This window comes from Taudactylus pleione, unplaced genomic scaffold, assembly GCF_031769625.1.
Source record: "Taudactylus pleione unplaced genomic scaffold, aTauple2 ptg000468l, whole genome shotgun sequence".
NCBI lineage: Eukaryota > Metazoa > Chordata > Amphibia > Anura > Myobatrachidae > Taudactylus > Taudactylus pleione.
In genome coordinates, this window is record NW_028284870.1 from 2,803,072 (window position 1) to 2,821,167 (window position 18,096).

The following is an 18,096-nucleotide window of genomic DNA, read 5'->3' on the forward strand; positions in this document are numbered from 1 at the left end:
AATAGAAGTCATCTACTGACTGTTTTGCAACATGCCCTATAATTATCATATCAGTTTACAGACTTTTAATAATACATCTTACTCTCTCGGATATATGGGTAACTCCCGGATTAGGGTCAGACCTCTCAAACTCCTAGGAGACCAGGAAATGCTACGGAAAAGGGCACTTACCTTCCTGGACAGTGAAGGAGAACTTGCCGTGATTATGCAAATTGCACCGCCCTCTTTAGGGACACTGAGTCTAATATATATATACATGTATATATATATATATATATATATATATATGCAAAAATAGGCACCTATTTTTGCATTTATTTGTATGTTTGAGGAGGAGGGCACCGACATTGACTATAGTTTGGTTTGGACTAATGCCGAGTTTTTGGACATTTATATTATTTATATTATATATATATTATTTATATTATATATATATTTTTTTAATATATGTATTTTGAAAAGGTTTTCACAATATCGGGCAAGAAAAGTCACAGTGATGGTGAGAAAAACAATTGCAGGAATACAGTATAATAAGACAGTCTATAGTAGATACAGGTCACAGGAAATCTACTGACAGGTCATAACTAAAATTATTTAATCAATCAGTGGCAGTCTGGGGGCTACTTACCTCCCAAGGTCCATCAACACCAGAATGATCAGCATCACCAGTACCTAGATTGGTAAAGCAGGGACCTGAAGGCACCATCACGCATTACGCACCATGGCGAATATTATGGTATTAAATATATACTGCCAAGAATACAGCGCTGCGGGCCAGCAGGGGGAGAGACACCCCGGGAATAGAATGGCTCGTGTGACCTAAATTCAAAATTGGTGAACTCTAGGGCAAGACCATAAAAGATGCCAGAGGTGCCACCAGGAGCCAGACAATTAGGGCAGTTAGAATATACAGGATCTATCACAGATGAGGTAGGTCCGATGTAATATAAGGAATTGGCTTGAACCCAACTGACAAGGCTTCTTTATGGAGCTCAGTTAAGAGAAAAATGATATGAAAGAAAATAGCCTCTGTGAACCTAGAGTCAGCAGGAACTTCTTAATAGGGGAATTTGCAGGGCAAGCCAGTGATAAAAGAACCAAAACAGTTAATAGCTACGCCACTGGGGAAAGTCTCCAGCCTTTGGTCGATCTAATACCTTCCATACAAACCACAGCCTCCCGAGGCATATCGAAGAACATCGCCTCTCCAACTGACACCACTCACAGTCTGAAGGGTAATATGGCATAGGGCATCTGGAGGCCTCTCATGTGTCTCCTAACCAGAAGAAATTGTGCCTGGCTCTTTTGCACATCTATAGAGAAGTTAGGGAATACAGAAATATGGTGATTATTCTGCTCAAGTGGACCTTTGTTGCAGGCAAGTTGCAATCTCTATTCCTGCAGTGTAGTAAATTCTCTATAAAGGTGCTGGGAGGAGCCCCAGATGGCAAAATTCTAGAAGGGACGTGGTGAGCTATTTCCACAGTAAATAAGTATCATGGCCAGTGCTAACCAGCTATTTCTCCAACAAGGTTTCAGGTTGCGTCCTCTCTGTCCACCAATGCACAGCCGCCCAGACTCAAGCAGCTCAAAGATGGCAAAGGAGGAGTGGCAGACGCTGATCTGCACAGTGAGGGTCTGGTTGTGAGGCGGCAACCGTGTGGCTACCTTGCAAACTCAAGGAAAACATCTGTCTTGAGGGTCTGTCATGGGAGTGTCGTGTCTGTGGGCAGCGGCAGCTAGATGTGGTAGGATTTTGTAAGAGGCCTCACAGAGGTGATGGAGGTGTACAGCACACACAAGCTAGGCCTAGACAGAATTCTGCCGCACGGTGTCTCATCCACCAGTAGCCCCAGCAGAAACAGTCACAGCAAGGGGAGTGGTGATTCAGTCACCGACGCAGAATAACAAAAAACGTATAATATAGCAGCTGAGCACACAAGACTGCTTGCTGTTCCATGTACGTCCTGGCCACCAGGCACGTATGCCTTTAATGTATACCAGGAAATAGATTTCACTAAAACCCTTTTGTATAATCCAATAATTAGGAATAATTTTTTTTTTTCATTACCAAACCTCAACTGGTGTTATCTCAAATAGGAAATAAAAACCCTTATATCTCTGCTGATAACAGTTTATGTAAAGAGTTCTGATGTGCACAGCTCTAAAAAGTCACATCAACTGTTTATGCAGAACTTTTTCTTATTCTGGATCCATTGCAATCTGAATGTGGACATGTTATTATTATTTTTTTAAACAACAGCACCGCAGCTGATATACACAGCTTAGAGCAGCGATTCTGAGTCTCGGTCGCTCCTCACGGATGGCTGATTGGGAATTACAGGTTGGCAACTTGGTGGCATTCGCACATGAGAGAGGCCTCCGTGGGCGTGTTGTAGATGTGTAGCCAACGTTTCGGCCTATTTGTGCATATGGTGTGCGCTCGCCATTTTCAGTCTCATCCAGAGCCAGGTTAGAGCCTTGGTACAGTACTTCCAGATCTTCTCACCGTTGTGTGACCATGAACTAAAGTCATTTGAGGTGAGTCTGTGTTGTAGTAATGCCACAAATCTTCCTTGCTTATTATAAGTTCATGCAGAGAATATTCACTTAACCTGTTATGTATATTGTATTCCGGAACTCCTAGAAGAGCTATTGTGTCATTTAACTTTAAATGACAAATAGGTTCCTTAGGGAAACAGGTCAGGGAAGTGCTTGTTGCTAGGGCTTCTATTTTGCTAAGCAACTACCAAGACTGAGGTAGGATGGAGGGAGCACTGAGATGAATGTGCTGAATTCTCAGCGTTCCACATTTTCTGCAATATTTCACTATGTCCTCCTTGTATGTTGCACTATCCTTTTTGCAGTTTAAAAGATGTGAGACTAAAATAATCAGCTGGTCACTAAAACCACATTTACCCACTAAACAATGATATCTAAATAGTTGGGATTGATCATGCTATATAGTTGGGCAGAATGTGAGATACATAGGAGTGCAGTAGTTGTACTAAGCCTTGTAAACTGGAGAGAGATAAAGTACTAACCAATCAGCTCCTAGCTGTCATTTTTCAAACACAGCCTGTAAAGCAGTGGTTCTCAAACTCAGTCCTCAGTACACAGTTCATGTTTTGCAGGTCACCTAGCAGATGCAAGCGTAATCATTACTCACTGACACATCTTAAAAGGTCCACAGGTGGAGCTAATTATTTCACTTGATTCAGTATGGAGACATGGAAAACATGCACTGTTTGGGGTCCTGAGGACCGAGTTTGAGAACCTGTGTTGTAAAGTAATATTTAGGAGCTGATTGGTTAGTAGTTTATCTCCGTCCACTTTATCTCTCTCCAAGGCTTAGTACATCTCTCCCTTGTAAACTCTTTTATAGGGGGAGATGTACTAAGCTCTGGAAAGTGATAAGTTAGAAAGTGATAAACTACCAGCCACTTAGCTCCTAACTGCCATGTTACAGGCTGTGTTTGAAAAATTACAGTTAGGAGCTGAGTGGCTGGGACTTTATTTCCATCCAAGGCTTAGTACATCTGCCCCTATAATTGATGGCTATATACTTTTTGTAATAGAAAGAGAGAGCACAACTATTTACGTTGCTAAACAAGCATGGTCTTTATTACTACCAGGCAGAATTGTGTTGCCCTTTGATAGGACACAGATCTACTGCACTTTGTTTTTGGGTATAATTATATACACAGAGCAGCACTGTGTCATATCTGAGGGAGACAAAATAAACATCTATATCTACACGAAATAAAGGAATTGCTGATAAGCACATGTAGGGAACAAGAAGTAGAAAGTAACACATTTAGTAACATTTTGTGGAGGGCATGTGTACAAGTGACACAAGTCTATCCATTATAGTCATCTGTAAAACCCTTTAAAACTCTACCACTTTAGTACATTAAGAAGAATCATCTTTTAAAGTAAAAACATATGGCTATAACATAAACAGTCCCTTTCAAATGGAAGGCAGCATTCCGTAACAGCCAGTGGCATTATGCGCTCCCTTTGTAATAAATCCGTGGTCCAGGAGTTTAACAAACTTCTTTATTGATGATAACTCGCATGTTTCAACGACAAACTGATTTTTTACTCTCCAAATCTTTGTGATGTTTGAACACACCAGATTATATATTTATAAATAGTCTTCACATGATGATACAGGACAGAGCCATGCAATTGCTGCTGAGTTATGTAAAAGCATGACATGGTATGCTGATCAGGGGCTATTACTTATAGTAAGAAGAAAGTGAGTGAGGGTTACCTATTTTCTTGTCTGACATTCTATAGTGCAATTGTGCGTACACTGGCCCTGATTCAGAGCCGGACGCTCTGACAGAGTGCTTGCTCTGAATCAGGGCCGTCCTTCCTGATTTTAGAGCGGCCTCCTGGCCGCTCGTATAGCTGTGGGTGACCACCCACAGCTATAGCGAGCGGCCAAAAAGATGGTCGCGATGGTCAAGACCATCTCGACCATCGTGCTTGCGACCAGACCCTTGTGGTAGGGTCTCGTCTGCAGCAAGCCCTGGAGTGCTTTTGGCTCTATCAGAGCCAAAAGCACTCCCACTCACATCACTTGTGATGTCAGTGGGGCCGGCCCCAGACGGTAGGCATTCCCATGGGAACGCCTCCGTCTGGACAGCCACGCCCCCGGCACGCCCACCAAAGGGGGCGTTCTGTCACTCACAATCGACAGCACGCCCCCTTTGTAGCGAGACCCATAGCGACAGCTTGGCCGTCGCTATCTGGATCTCGCGCATGCGCACGACGGAGCCGACTCCGTCGTGCACATGCGCACTGGCCCAACATCGACCCGCTTGCGAGCGCTCAGCGCTGGCGAGCGGGTCTGAATCAGGCCCAGAATCAGGCCCACTAATCCTTAACATATATTGAAGGACACGCACAGTTAATGTACTGCAGGCCCAATGTACTGTCTGTGGCCATGATATGTTGGGCCCAACCACAGAACTTTGTACCCGTCCCCACTCTCGGCGTCTCTGGTTATATATAGATTACAGTTAAGGGTTTCTATGCCACAGTTGTGTCTAAATATTTATTTTTCACAACCCAGTTAGGTTCCTTTTACAGTTCCTCTAGTAACTTATTCATAAACAGGTCATTTCCTGGCTACAGATATGTCCTTTTTTTTTTTTGCTGGACTTCTCATCAGTAGGTTTATACATACACCAGGGGTGACCAGACTTTTGGACTCTGTGATCTACTTTTAAAGCTAAAAACTTCCATGATCTACAGAGGATCTACAGAGTATCTACATTTGCTCGCGCTGTAGGTGCAGGTCAGTAATCCAAAGGCAAGAACATGGTATTATTAAATTGGCAATGATTATTTCATAGTTAATAAGTATGTGGTCTTTGATAAGACTGAACAAAATATTACATAAAATAATTAAAAAGCAATTTGGAGCAGTGGCGGATTTTACCTAGGGGCTGCGAGGCTGCAGCCCCCAAAGTAAAATCCTCCACTTCAGTGAGCGAGAGCAGTCCGTGACTACACTGGCTACACTGTGACTGGAGGTGGCTTCCCATTGGAAGCGCCACCTGCCAGTCATGCACAGGACAGGCAGCCCCAGGAGGAGGTGTCTTCTCCCCCTGGGACTACCAGTACGGGCTGAGATTAGCACTGAGCGGCTTCCAGTGGAAGCCGCTGCTCTGCCTCTCGGGCAGCCCTACAGGGCTTCTCTGGGCTGCAAACAATGCAGTCCCCAGAAGTCAGTGTTATGCGTGGCACCACCACTGCTCATGCACTGGTCCCGGAGCCTGCCAGATTCATTGCGCAGGCACCAGGACCCGGCCAGACAAGCAGCAGCAGCAGCCCCCTCAGGTAAGAGGGCAGGAGCCGCTGCTGATTAGGAGTTTTTTTTTTATTGATATTGATATCCCCTTTTTCAGGTGTTTGGCTGCAAAATATGTTAACAATGCTTCAGGCAATTTACTAACAGGGTTAGCACAGAGAAATTACTGATTTGTCCCTGTGGTCCCCTTAATTTTCCCAGTATTACATCCCTATAGTGCCCCCATTTATCAAACTGCAATAAGATCAGCCTATCACAGATTTTGATTAAAACATAGGGGTGGTGGACCATTGGATTAAGGGCCTGATTCAGAGCTGAACGCTCTGACCAGAGCGCTCGCTCTGAATCAGGGCCCTCCTCCATGAAAATGGAGCGGCCTCCTAGCTGCTCGTATAGCTGTGGGTGACCACCCACAGCATATGCGAGCGGCCAAAAAGATGGTCGCGATCATCAGACTTGCGACGGAAACCCTGCAGTAGTGTCTCCCTGCCACAAGCCCTGGAGTGATTTTGGCTCTATCAGAGCCAAAATCACTCCCACTGACATCACTAGTGATGTCAGTGGGGCCGGCTTCAGACGGAGGCGTTCCCATGGGAACGCCTCCGTCTGGCAGGCATGCCTACCAAAGGGGGCGTGCTGTCAATCAACATCGACAGCACGCCCCCTTTGGTGCGAGACCCGGAGCGATGGAAAGCCCGTCGCGCCCCGGGTCTCGCGCATGCGTATGACGGAGCTCCCTCTGTCGTGCACATGCGCAGTGGGGAACATCGACCCGCTTGTGAGCGTACTGCCGCTCGCGAGCGGGTCTGAATGACCCCCTAAATTCCAATAGCAACCAATCAGCTTCCACCTATCATTTTATAGACAGTACTTGATAACTGCTGTCTTAAAGTTGATTGGTTGCTATGGGCAACTTCTCTACTTAGGTCCACGTCTCCAAGTTTCATAGCTTGATACAACTCCCCATAATGCCATAGTCTAGCCAATGGAGCATGATTCCAGAGACCAGCATATTGAACACGTATCCAGGAAATGTTTTCTCGGCAAGAGACACTTACACTTCAAAGTGCAGATGTTGCTGCCAACAGACATTATAACATTCAATATTCTCCAGGCTCCGGTATTGATTAGTGTGACACTTTGGCTCACAGTGAGAGTTTATTTATAGATGGCATGCTGGCTTAAATAAACTTTTCCAGGTTTACTCCCCAGGATGCCCAGGAATTTCTCTGAAACTTAGTGAGCAGCTGAATCTCACCCATAATGCAGACACACAATGGACCTCATTCAGAGTCGGTCACGAGCGCCGATGCGCTCGTAACCGACTCGATGGTTTGGACTGCGCACGCACAGCGGCCGCACTGCGCGTGCGCAAGCCCCGGAGCGACAGAGAAACTCTGTCACTCCGGAGCTCGTTACCAAAGGGGCGGCTGTCGATGTTGATCGACAGCTGCCCCCATTTGGTAGGCCGGCCGGGGGGGTGGTTTCCAAAATGGAGGCGTTCCTTAATGAACGCCTACCGTTTTGTGGGCGGCCGCACTGACATCATCAGTGATGTCAGTGGGGAGCTTCCTGCTCCATCACAGCAGAAAGCTCCCGGGGTTTATGAGTGCCCAGACCCAACCCTAGGGTCTGGTCGTAAGCCCCGATGGTCGCGATGGTGATCACCATCGTGACCATCAACCTGGTCGGTCGTTAAGCTGTGGGTGGTAACCCACAGCTTAACGATCGACAAGGAGGCGGCCGTTCAGGATGCAAGCGACCGCCCTGATTCAGTGCGACCGCTTGCATCTAACGCCCGCCTCTGAATGAGGTCCAATATCCTTTGTATTTAAAATCAATGCTTTAAGATCGTCTGTACACATGGACAGATACACTTAGCGATTTGTCGTTCGTCGTCTGTGGGTTCCCAGCATTAGATAAAGACATCTAGTCTTCCCATGTAATTCATTAAGGTTTCATTCTTGGCATCAGAATTTACACCAAACATGTATAAGCCCAATAGACTCTATTACAGTACCGGCTTGTAGTGTTTGCTTCATCTTCACAATAAAACTTACGACAGGAATACCTTGATGATATGCTGCCTTTAGTTCAGTCTCACTAACTATGTAACACTTATTAAATTTGACTTCACATATCATTGATATTATGAAGCGCCTTACAGTATGAATACAGCAGTAAAACAATGTAGTGTTAAACTCAGGATAGGAAATGATAACTGCCACCACGTAAATACAGAATTATTGTTTGGCCAAGAGTTGTCAACACAGTCTTCTGCAATGGTCAGCATTGGTAATATCACAGTTTAATTTCAGTTGCCCCTGAAATTCCATTTACTAATGGAAAACCTATATAGGGGTTGGGCACCCATTACCACACATTGTCATGGCGCTACTCTCATGCTATCAAACACTATGCACAAGTTGCATACTTCCTAACCCTTTAAAAGCAAAATGAATCCTTATACAGAACAGCACAATGGGCTACTTTCTAAAACATCCACCAAACATACTTGCATGCTCTCCCGGAATGTCCGCGAAACCTCCGAATTTCGGTGAGTTCCCCCACCCTGGCAGATACAACCTACTTTCTTAATGAAGAGTCCGTGGCTGGGACATTACGATGAGTAACATTTCTTGTGAGTGTCCCCCCAAACAGGCAACTTTTAGGATGACAACATCAGTTATGCAAATCTGCACACACATAAAATGCATGTTTTAGATTTTACCATATAGGCATGAAAGTGAATAAACAGCCATGCAACATACTGTATGTATTATGTATGTAATCAGATTGACATTGCTTGTCTGTTAACACTGCGCCTGATTCAGAGTTGTAAACTGATGCTGTTGCAGCTCCGAATTTGTACCCAGCTGCTATGCAAAAATATGCAAATGTCGCAGCTGCTGGGAGATGTATGGAGACGCCCACCTGCGGCTTTTAAAATCCAAGCATCTGCGTAAAATGTCGCAGCATCTGCGTACAAAGAGAGACGCCAGAGCCATATTCATTGCATACAGGATCGCAGTCGCAGGGTGAGCCACGCACCCCGAACCGGTCATGACACACCAGCCTTCCTTGCTGCCACTCCCCGTTACCTCGCCCAATCACACGGTTAATAAATAGTCGCTGCGCGGAACTACAGTAATTGTCCTTAACGCATGCACGGTTTACTGATAATCGCTCAACTCTGTAATCATCAGAATAGCGTACAAATCTGATCAGATCCTTTATCCATTTTCCTTTATCTGGCACTTACCGAGACAGGATGTATTGCAACTTGGTTGAACAGGAAAATAAAACTTAAATGTCAACATAAAGCATCTAATATTAAAAGAATATTTAGCAAAAATGTTTACCTCTAATTTGTGAATGGGAAAAGTTGCTGTTATGTACGACATACATTTTTATCATTAGTTTCCCTTGAAATGTGATCTAGACTATGGCCCGTATTCAATTTCAGGCGAAAAGTCCGGATCCGCAATACTTTTTCACCGATGACGTAATTTTCGCCTGTTTTGCTTTTACCTCGTATTCAATTTGGAAGACTTTCCGACTAGGCAGAAAGTCAATGCAATGTAATAGGCGAAAAAGTTTCGCCTATGAATAGCAGGCGGAAAAAAGTGCAGAATTGGGGTTTTGGGGTGCAATGTTGCGGGAAACCCCGTGCAGCCTTCAGACAGTCCCCCAAGGTAAACTGTGTCAACATTTTTTTAAAAAACACTTAAGGACACCCAAAAAAAATCACTTTCATTTTGGGGGCGAAAAAAAAAATGTCGGGGGACAAAGTTAAAAACTAACGAACTTGACTCTGGGGGGGTCCCCAAGTATGCCCAAAGTGTTTTTTTGATTGCAGGTGCTTGCGGCAGGTGGATTTCTCACGTTTTTTTCAACTTCACTTTAGCAACTTTTAAATATGCTGACCCCCATTTTCAAGTACCCCAAATTTGCTGGGATAAGTTATTTTCTTGAAAAAAATACTCCTGAATACTATTCTGCATCACATATAGAAAAACGCTATTTAGCTGCTATTGAGCCCATTTAAAAACACCAAATACCTTCAACAAGCCAAATCGAGGGGTACCATAGTGAACCCCCATGTCAGTGCATCTTATGGGGGGTGTCAGGCTGATTTCCCCAAAACTGACAGTACTTTCTGCCTGTTCAAGTTTTGCCGGGTCCCGTTTTCGCCTACTTTCAAATTGTATACGGGGTAAAGCGTGCACGCGCGTGATACTTTTCCGCCTACAAAACAGGAGGAAAGTCCGGGAGGCGAAAAAGTATTGCGGCTCGGCTCAAATTGAATACGGCTCTTAGTATTGTAAGAATACTTCATTTCAAAGCATGTTACAACTGTTTATTTCTTCCTCTCAACAGATAACAAAGAAGATATGTAAGAGAACTAAAGAAAACAAAAAAAGTGCCTTGGAAACCAACAGGGAAAAGTTTCAAATGTTTCTAGCATATTCCATTGTCAACAAATACATTTATTTTTGCATATTGACAGAATACTGTACTTCCATTTTTAACGTACATTTTCTATGTTGTCCACTCTGTAGGCAGATGGATGTTGTGTACAATTACTGTAAGTAACCGCCACTAGTACCAAGAGACAGCACTTCAGACGCACCTGTCATGCTCACAGCGGACACAGCCATTTTGTTCACTGAACCAATACTTGTTAAAATGTCACCTATTCAGTCACAAGGAACTAGTCACATCACCGAGGCACGATTCACATAGTTACATGGCATATTGGTTTACCCCACAAAATGGCTGCGTCCACTGTTTCTAGACAACAGGTCGACTTTCAGCTCCTATGTGTTATGCTGCCAAAAAGACTTGTTTGTTTGTGACCTTCTTTGGGATAACTAATGCTAATATTGCATATGTTTTGTGTAATTTTTATGTATGTGTTCATGTGTGTATCCAAAGCCTGTAAAAGATTCTGCTTTGCAACACTGGTACAACGATGTATGTAATGCTTATGCAATGGACAGCAATGTTTGGTTCAAATATAAATATTTTTTTAATCCAAAATGTTATAATGATGGTCACTAAACATTTAGTTTTTATTTAATAATCGCATGGCAAACGCCTTCTTCATTGTCTGCGCGAGACAATGGGTTTTTATGCAGAGGCCATTATATAAAAATAAGAACAACGTTCACTTTATGTAATATACTGTGGAGACGTTTGTGAGTACATAAAAGGGGGGGATTCAGATTGTACATATGCAGGCTGGCGCCATTAGTTTTATGTACATTACATGTATAAAACATTCCAAGTGACATGTACAATATGTAAATAGATGTAAATACTACAAACCTATTAAAGTGTTTGGTATATATAAAGTAAATTGTGTGTGGTATTTTCTATTATGAAGGCGTATAACTGGTGGTCACTTGATGATACATAGCCCTTCAATACCTTACTTTTCAGGTTATCTATAGCATATATTAAAGGGATACTGTCCAGAAACATGTTATATAATATAAGAGTGCCCTTTTCCAAGCACATTATTGTTCTACTATCTGACTATCTGTTTTCTTCACTTCTGCCATTAATTGGGGTTTCCAACAATTTACACTTATTTTTCCCCATAAGCCGGTGATTTTCTACCTGTATTCACTCACGGCACATTGAACAACATGCTAAAATTACCAAGGTACACATCCGATTTCTTTTAAGGAGAGGTTTTATCAGTAAAACATGAGTATTGAGTTTGTGTTCAAAAAGTGCAATAGATAAATATCTATGAGTAGAAATAACGTGTCTTTACTTACATTAAAACTTCAGTGGGAAACATGGGCTTCTCATATTCTATTGTAAGGTATAAAGAAAGATATAGAACCAGGCGCATTTACTGCCACCAATAAAAAGGGAACAGACAAGATTAATTCATCGAATTGCAGCACCAGAGCCAGCAAGTCTGCACTGCCAAAATGGATACAATTTTTGAGGGGTGGACAATAAGCAGCCCTCCAGCTGTTGTTGAACTACATATCCCAACATGCCTTGCAGCAGTTTTAGCATGGTCAAATAACAAAACTGTGGCAGGGCATGCTGGGATGTCTAATTCTACAACAGCTGGGGGGCTGGTTATTGCCCACCCCTATAGGTAAATTATCACCAAGGGGGCACAAAGATCAGTCTACTAATATATAAATACATATAAACATATTGCATCAATAAAAACAGTACAAGGTAAAAGCCTCACTTTCATCTATAATAGGTAATAAACTTTTTCATGTAAATTAAAGATCAGTCCATCCACAGAATCGGTATGAGATGCCGGCACTCGGGATCCCGGCTGTCAGAATCCTGACACTGGCATCTCGAAAGGGTTAACATCACGACACTTGTTGGTCGGTATGCTAACCCTCCCTCTCTCCCTGCCATAACCCCCCCTCTTTGATGCCTAACCCTAACCTCCACCTCCCCGGTGCCTAAGCCCGCACCCTAAACCTAACACACAGATACTTACCTTCGGTATCCCGGCAGTCGAGATGACAGCACCAGGATTTTGACGCCACTAATAGGAGCGTCGGCAACCAGACCACTGGGATGCCAAACACATACCCATCCAACAGGTGTCTCCAGTCCAAAGAGGTAGTTATTAAAACAATGTATTGCTATCTACTTGGGTGATATTAATAATAAGTGCCAGATATTGCTATTTAATAATTACCGGTAACGTGTCTCTGTGTTGATCATGAATATCATACACACCTGATTGTCAGGTATATGCATAAAGGGGAGAGCGCAGAGACATTTTATAATCAAATATGCTTCACTATGCTTCAAGCCTTATAGATGTTATCCCCATTAAGCTGGGGGCTGGGGGAGAGTGCTAGCCGCTGGTGACGTATGACTAAAGCTGCATACACACACAACGATTTTCTGAACGATTATCGTTAAACGATGTTGTTTAACGATAATCGTTCGAATAAATCGTTCACTTTATGAGTCAAATGATGAACGATAATCGTTCATGCGCGTTCACGTTTGTAGTTCAGTCAGACTTGTCAACTCAGCGATTTTCATTAATGGAATATGCAAAAATCGTTTGTAGTTCAAAAAAATCGTTCATTACACTTTAAAAAATCTGACAGAAAATCGTTCATAAAATCGTTGGTAACAAAATCGTTGTGTGTGTATGCAGCTTTAGCGCTATGCTCAACTCCAAGTCCTCCGGAAATCCCAAAGAGCGTTAGCCGGTTTATATCTGGCTTAGCGCTATGCTCAACCTCACAGCCTCCAATGATCTCCAGTCCAGGGCACCACTAAGAGCAGTATGAGGGCTGTGTATCGCTTTCTTACCCGATTGCAGTGATGTATCCCGGGCACTTGGTACTAATTCAGCAGACAGCTCCGGTTTGTAGTTAATGCAGCATCAAGCAGTCACCTTATCAAGTGGAAAATGGAGCAGGCATCCAAATAAAGTCCCTGCAGCTATCCAAACATGTTTCTCCGTCCATATACATCGACTGTTTCATCAGAGGGTCACTTACACACAGTGGAGATGGCAATTTTATTGTCTGAAAGAGTATTTAGGTATACGGGGCCGGCTCCAAGTGTTGCTGCGCCCTGTGCGGAGAGGGACTCTGACTCACCACGCGCCCCAAAAGGGGCATGGCCTAATTACCATAGACCACGCCCCTAAGTGACGCTAATTGGGACGTGCCCGTATGGCACGCCTCCCGTTTAATGTCAGGCTGGGGGCAAGCCCAGCACTCCTTCAGTAGCTGGGCTGTCCCCAGCCCTCTCACTGCACTCTTCTCAGGGGCACAGCTGCAGCGGTGAGGGTGCCCAACCTCCCGACCACCGGCGGGACACTTAGGCTCGCTGGTGGAACAGCGGGGCAGTTCCCAAAAAACAGGACTGTCCTGCTGAAAACCGGGATGGTAGGGACGTGGTGTCCCTGTTCGACCGCACTGGTCGAACATGCCTCGAGCCGGCCCTGTAGGTACAGTATAGCTATAGACAAGTCCCGTTGTGGTGCAGCTATATGAGGAAGACAAGCATGCTGTGTGACTCTAGGAGCAGAAGCTTCACCTGCTATTGAAGGGCACTGGAACCCCCCCAACCCAGCAGCGCCCATGCAAGAGCTGACAGGGTTCCCTCACCTTCACAGCCCATCTGTGGAGCTGACACAGACATGAGAAGTGTAAACGCCCAGACCTACTGACTCTGCATAGTATAGGAGACAGGCTGGGGAAAAAGTCATCCAGTGTCAGCTCCGCGGACCAGTGGTACCCTTGTGCAGTACTGCCATAAGCTATTGATTTGAAATGGGTAAAGGAAAATCCACCATATAGTACATTTCTAGCACCTGTGATCTGCTGCCCTCTGACAGAAGTTAACACATTGTCCTTCTTTGTGTTACACCATAATACTGATCATACACACTGTGATATAGCAGCTGGGGTTGGCCAGTAGCCAAATGTCACACTACGTTTGTTGCAAGAAAAACGACCTAATGCTCAACAAGAATTAGAGGAGCTAATTACAGGCTATAAGATTGCAGGTGAAAATGTAAAACGGACCCCGCAGTGAGTGTAAAGCGCGCTGGGCCTTACACTGACTGCGGGTGTTGTCTTAAATTTTCACCTGCAATCCGCTGGGAAGCAATTGCTTACAAAAGCCTCTGCTTCGTAAATAAAGCCCTAAGGGGGTCTATGTACTAAAGCCAGGTACACACTGGAACGATGTCGGGACGATATGCCATTTCGTAATGACATATCGCCTACATCGCTCAGTGTGTACATATTTGCGCACTCCTGCAGTCGCTAGCGACGTTCGCCAGGTTTTATGTGCTGCACATCAAACCTAGTGAGAGCGCTAGCGGCCAATGCATTGTTCATGAATGACGGAACAGTGATTATTACGTCGTTCAATAAAGTCATCCAGTGTGAACGCACAATCGCTGTTGATGGGCATTCGTTCCGATGTACCTAGCTTAAGCCTTGCAAGAGAGATAAAGTGGACGGGGATAAAGTACCAATCAATCAGTTCCAGGTCACTTTATAGGTTGTGTTTGAAAAATTAATTGGGAGCTGCTTGGTTGGTACTTTGGACCTCATTCAGAGTCGGTCACAAGCGCAGATGCGCTCGTAACCGTCTCAATGGTTTGGGTTGCACACACGCAGCTGGCGCACTGCGCAAGCCCCGGAGCGACAGAGTTCCGACAGCTGCCTCCATTTGGTAGGTGGGCCGGGGGGATGGTTTCCAAAACGGAGGCGTTCCTTAACAAACGTGTACCGTTTTGTGGGTGGCCGTACTGATATCATCAGTGATGTCAGTGGGGAGCTTCCTGCTCCATCAGAGCAGAAAGCTCCCTGGGGTTTACAAGTGCCCAGACCCAACCTTAGGGTCTGGTTGTAAGCCCCGATGGTCGGTCGTTAAGCTGTGGGTGGTAACCCACAACTTAACGATCGACAAGGAGGCGGCCGTTCAGGATGCAAGCGGCCGCCCTGATTCAGGGCGACCGCTTGCAGCTAACAACCGCCTCTGAACGAGGTCCTTTATATCTCTCCAAGGCTTAGTACATAGACCCCTATAAGAACTAATAACTATTGACAATCACTGCTGTAGAGGGTGCTGCAGGAGAGTCAGATCGTAGGGTTACTTCACACGATTCTGAGTGCTTAGCCTCAAGCTATACGATTTATCATATACCGTATATACTCGAGTATAAGCCGAGTTTTTCAGCACATTTTTTGTGCTGAAAAAGTACCCCCTCGGCTTATACTTGAGTGAAGTGTAGCGCTGACCGGACGGAGTTCGGTCAGCGCTACACAGCACACACAGCCGCCGGAGCCGGCAGCTGCATGTTTGCTGTAATCAGCAGCCGCTGAGTCTGTCAGACTCTCATCGGCTGCTGCTGCTCCCACTGTGGGAGCCATCTTCCGGCTCCCGCAGTGGGTAATGGGAGAGACGTCATGAGTAATGACGTCTCTCCCATGCAAAGCGGCCGGAGGAGCTGATAGCCACGGGACCAGGAGTGGGAGTTTCAGGTAAGTGATTTTTTTTAATTTTTATTATTACGTCTCTCTCTACTGGGGCGGGGGGTTGACTACTGGGAGCACTACCAGGGGGCGATTACTACAGGGGGCACTACCAGGGGGCGATTACTACAGGGGGCACTAAAAGGGGGGATTACCACTGGGGGTACTACCAGGGGGGGATTACTACATGGGGCACTAAAAGGGGGGATTACCACTGGGGGTACTACCAGGGGGGATTACTACTGGGGGCACTAAAAGGGGGGATTACCACTGGGGGCACTATCAGGGGGGGATTACTACTGGAGGCACTGAAAGGGGGGATTACCACTGGGGGTACTACCAGGGGGGATTACTACTGGGGGCACTAAAAGGGGGGATTACCACTGGAGGCACTACCAGGGGGGGATTACTACTGGAGGCACTGAAAGGGGGGATTACCACTGGGGGCACTACCAGGAGGATTTACTACTGGAGGCACAACCAGGGGGAATTACTACTGGGGGCACTACCAGCTGCTGCCATTTCCCACCCTAGGCTTATACTCGAGTCAGTAAGTTTTCCCAGATTTTTGTGGTAAAAGTAGGTACCTCGGCTTATATTCGGGTCGACTTATACTCGAGTATATACGGTAATAATAATTTTATTTATATTGACGCTTTTCTCCCGTAGGACTCAAAGTTGCTTTACAGACATCAGAAAACATGGTACATTGTACACGGATTTGGTGTTGCAAAAAATAGAAAACCAGAGATAATTAAAATCAACCGAAAGCTAGAGAGCACAATAAGCATATTGCAGGGTTCGTGCAGACATTTTGGGAAATAACTTCCATGGGTTATATATTCCACCCACAAAGGTACCAAATGAGGCAGCCGTCTTTGGAGCACTACGTAGTATTACCCTGGGTGGAATAGGTTACGCCTAGAAGAGATGACACAGAATGGGTGGCTGCAGCGTTCTGATACTAGGAGTAGGGTTCCACCATAATAGTCAGGTCCATGTAGTTTTCATCCCATCCACGAGTGTACCAGGTGAGGCAGCCATGGTGGGCGCACTACGAAGGTTGCACTGTGGGTGATAAGCCATACAAGAATCCAAGGCATATATGGGAAAACTGACACGTGTGGCAGTATGCTATACCCTGTGTGAATAGATCCACATGAAGTACATCCTGCCCATGGAGGATGCACTTCAGTGGCAGTATAGCACACCAGTATATCATACAGTGGGGTGGAAGTACATGGTACAATGTAGGGCAATAGCAAATACAGCAAACAGTGCAGCAGTTCGGGTATGACATTTACGGGTGACTGAAACATTTGTAATATGAAATGCACTGAATGAATAGATCCATGTGTTTTTTCATCCTGCCCAAGAAATAACCATCTGAGGCAGCCATCAGGGGCACACTACGTAGGTTACATCTGGCAGGGTGTACAAGTAGCGGATGTATAACGTCCAGGTGGAGAGAATAAAAAAAAAATTATGAGAAGCTGAATCTAAAAAGGTATAAAGGGTCGTATTGCAAAAAAAAAAAAGGTGATCGCATTAAAAGATAAAAACCATGTTAAAGTTAATTAGAAATTAAAAATAATAGAGTAATCTGCAAAAAGCCAGGCATCCAGCAGTTTGTGGAGTGCAATTTGGCTGCAGCATGAGACAGCACCTGAACCCAGTCTCAGGGATGTTGAATGGAAGGTGGAGTGGTAGAATTACTGTGCTGCTGTGTTTGGGAACTGGTTTAATTTTTTGGTAACAAAGTATTCCAAAGTCAAATCCAGTTCAAACTCCGGTTCTAACTCCAAGCTTAAGATGCAGGCTAAAGTGGCAGTCCAAGCCTGTGTGTGCAGGCTTTCATTCCAACGTGGATCAGAACGATATATCGTACACATCGTATAGAGGGCCTGATTCATCCCCGCTCGCGAGCGCTGAGCGCTCGCAAGCGGATCGATGGTGCCCTAGTGCGCATGTGCACGACGGAGGGAGCTTCATCGTGCGCATGCGCGAGACCCGAATAGCGCCGGCCAAGCCGTCGCTTTGGGTCTCGCACAACAGGGGGAGTGCTGTCGATGTTGATTGACAGCACAAAAAGCACTCCTGGGCTTGAGGCAACGAGACCCTACCACAAGGGTCTTGTCGCAAGCCTGATGGTCGCGATGGTCTTGACCATCGCGACCATCTATTTGGACGCTCGCATAACTGTGGGTGGTCAAAATGTATCATTACTTCGCTCGTCTCATCGCTGGGTCTCACCATTGT

The 18,096-nt window shown here is 45.2% G+C and overlaps 1 protein-coding gene across 3 annotated transcripts in view; it reads left to right on the plus strand.

Annotated features, from left to right (window-relative positions):
- ALKAL2 (ALK and LTK ligand 2) overlaps positions 1-11,139 on the plus strand; it is a 57,495-nt gene extending 46,356 nt beyond the window's left edge. For all 3 annotated transcript variants that reach the window (XM_088448847.1, XM_088448846.1, XM_088448844.1), the window contains exon 6: positions 10,205-11,139. The gene's annotated coding sequence lies outside the window, so the exon portion shown is untranslated. The remainder of the gene's footprint in view (positions 1-10,204) is intronic.
- The last annotated feature ends 6,957 nt before the right edge of the window (positions 11,140-18,096 follow it).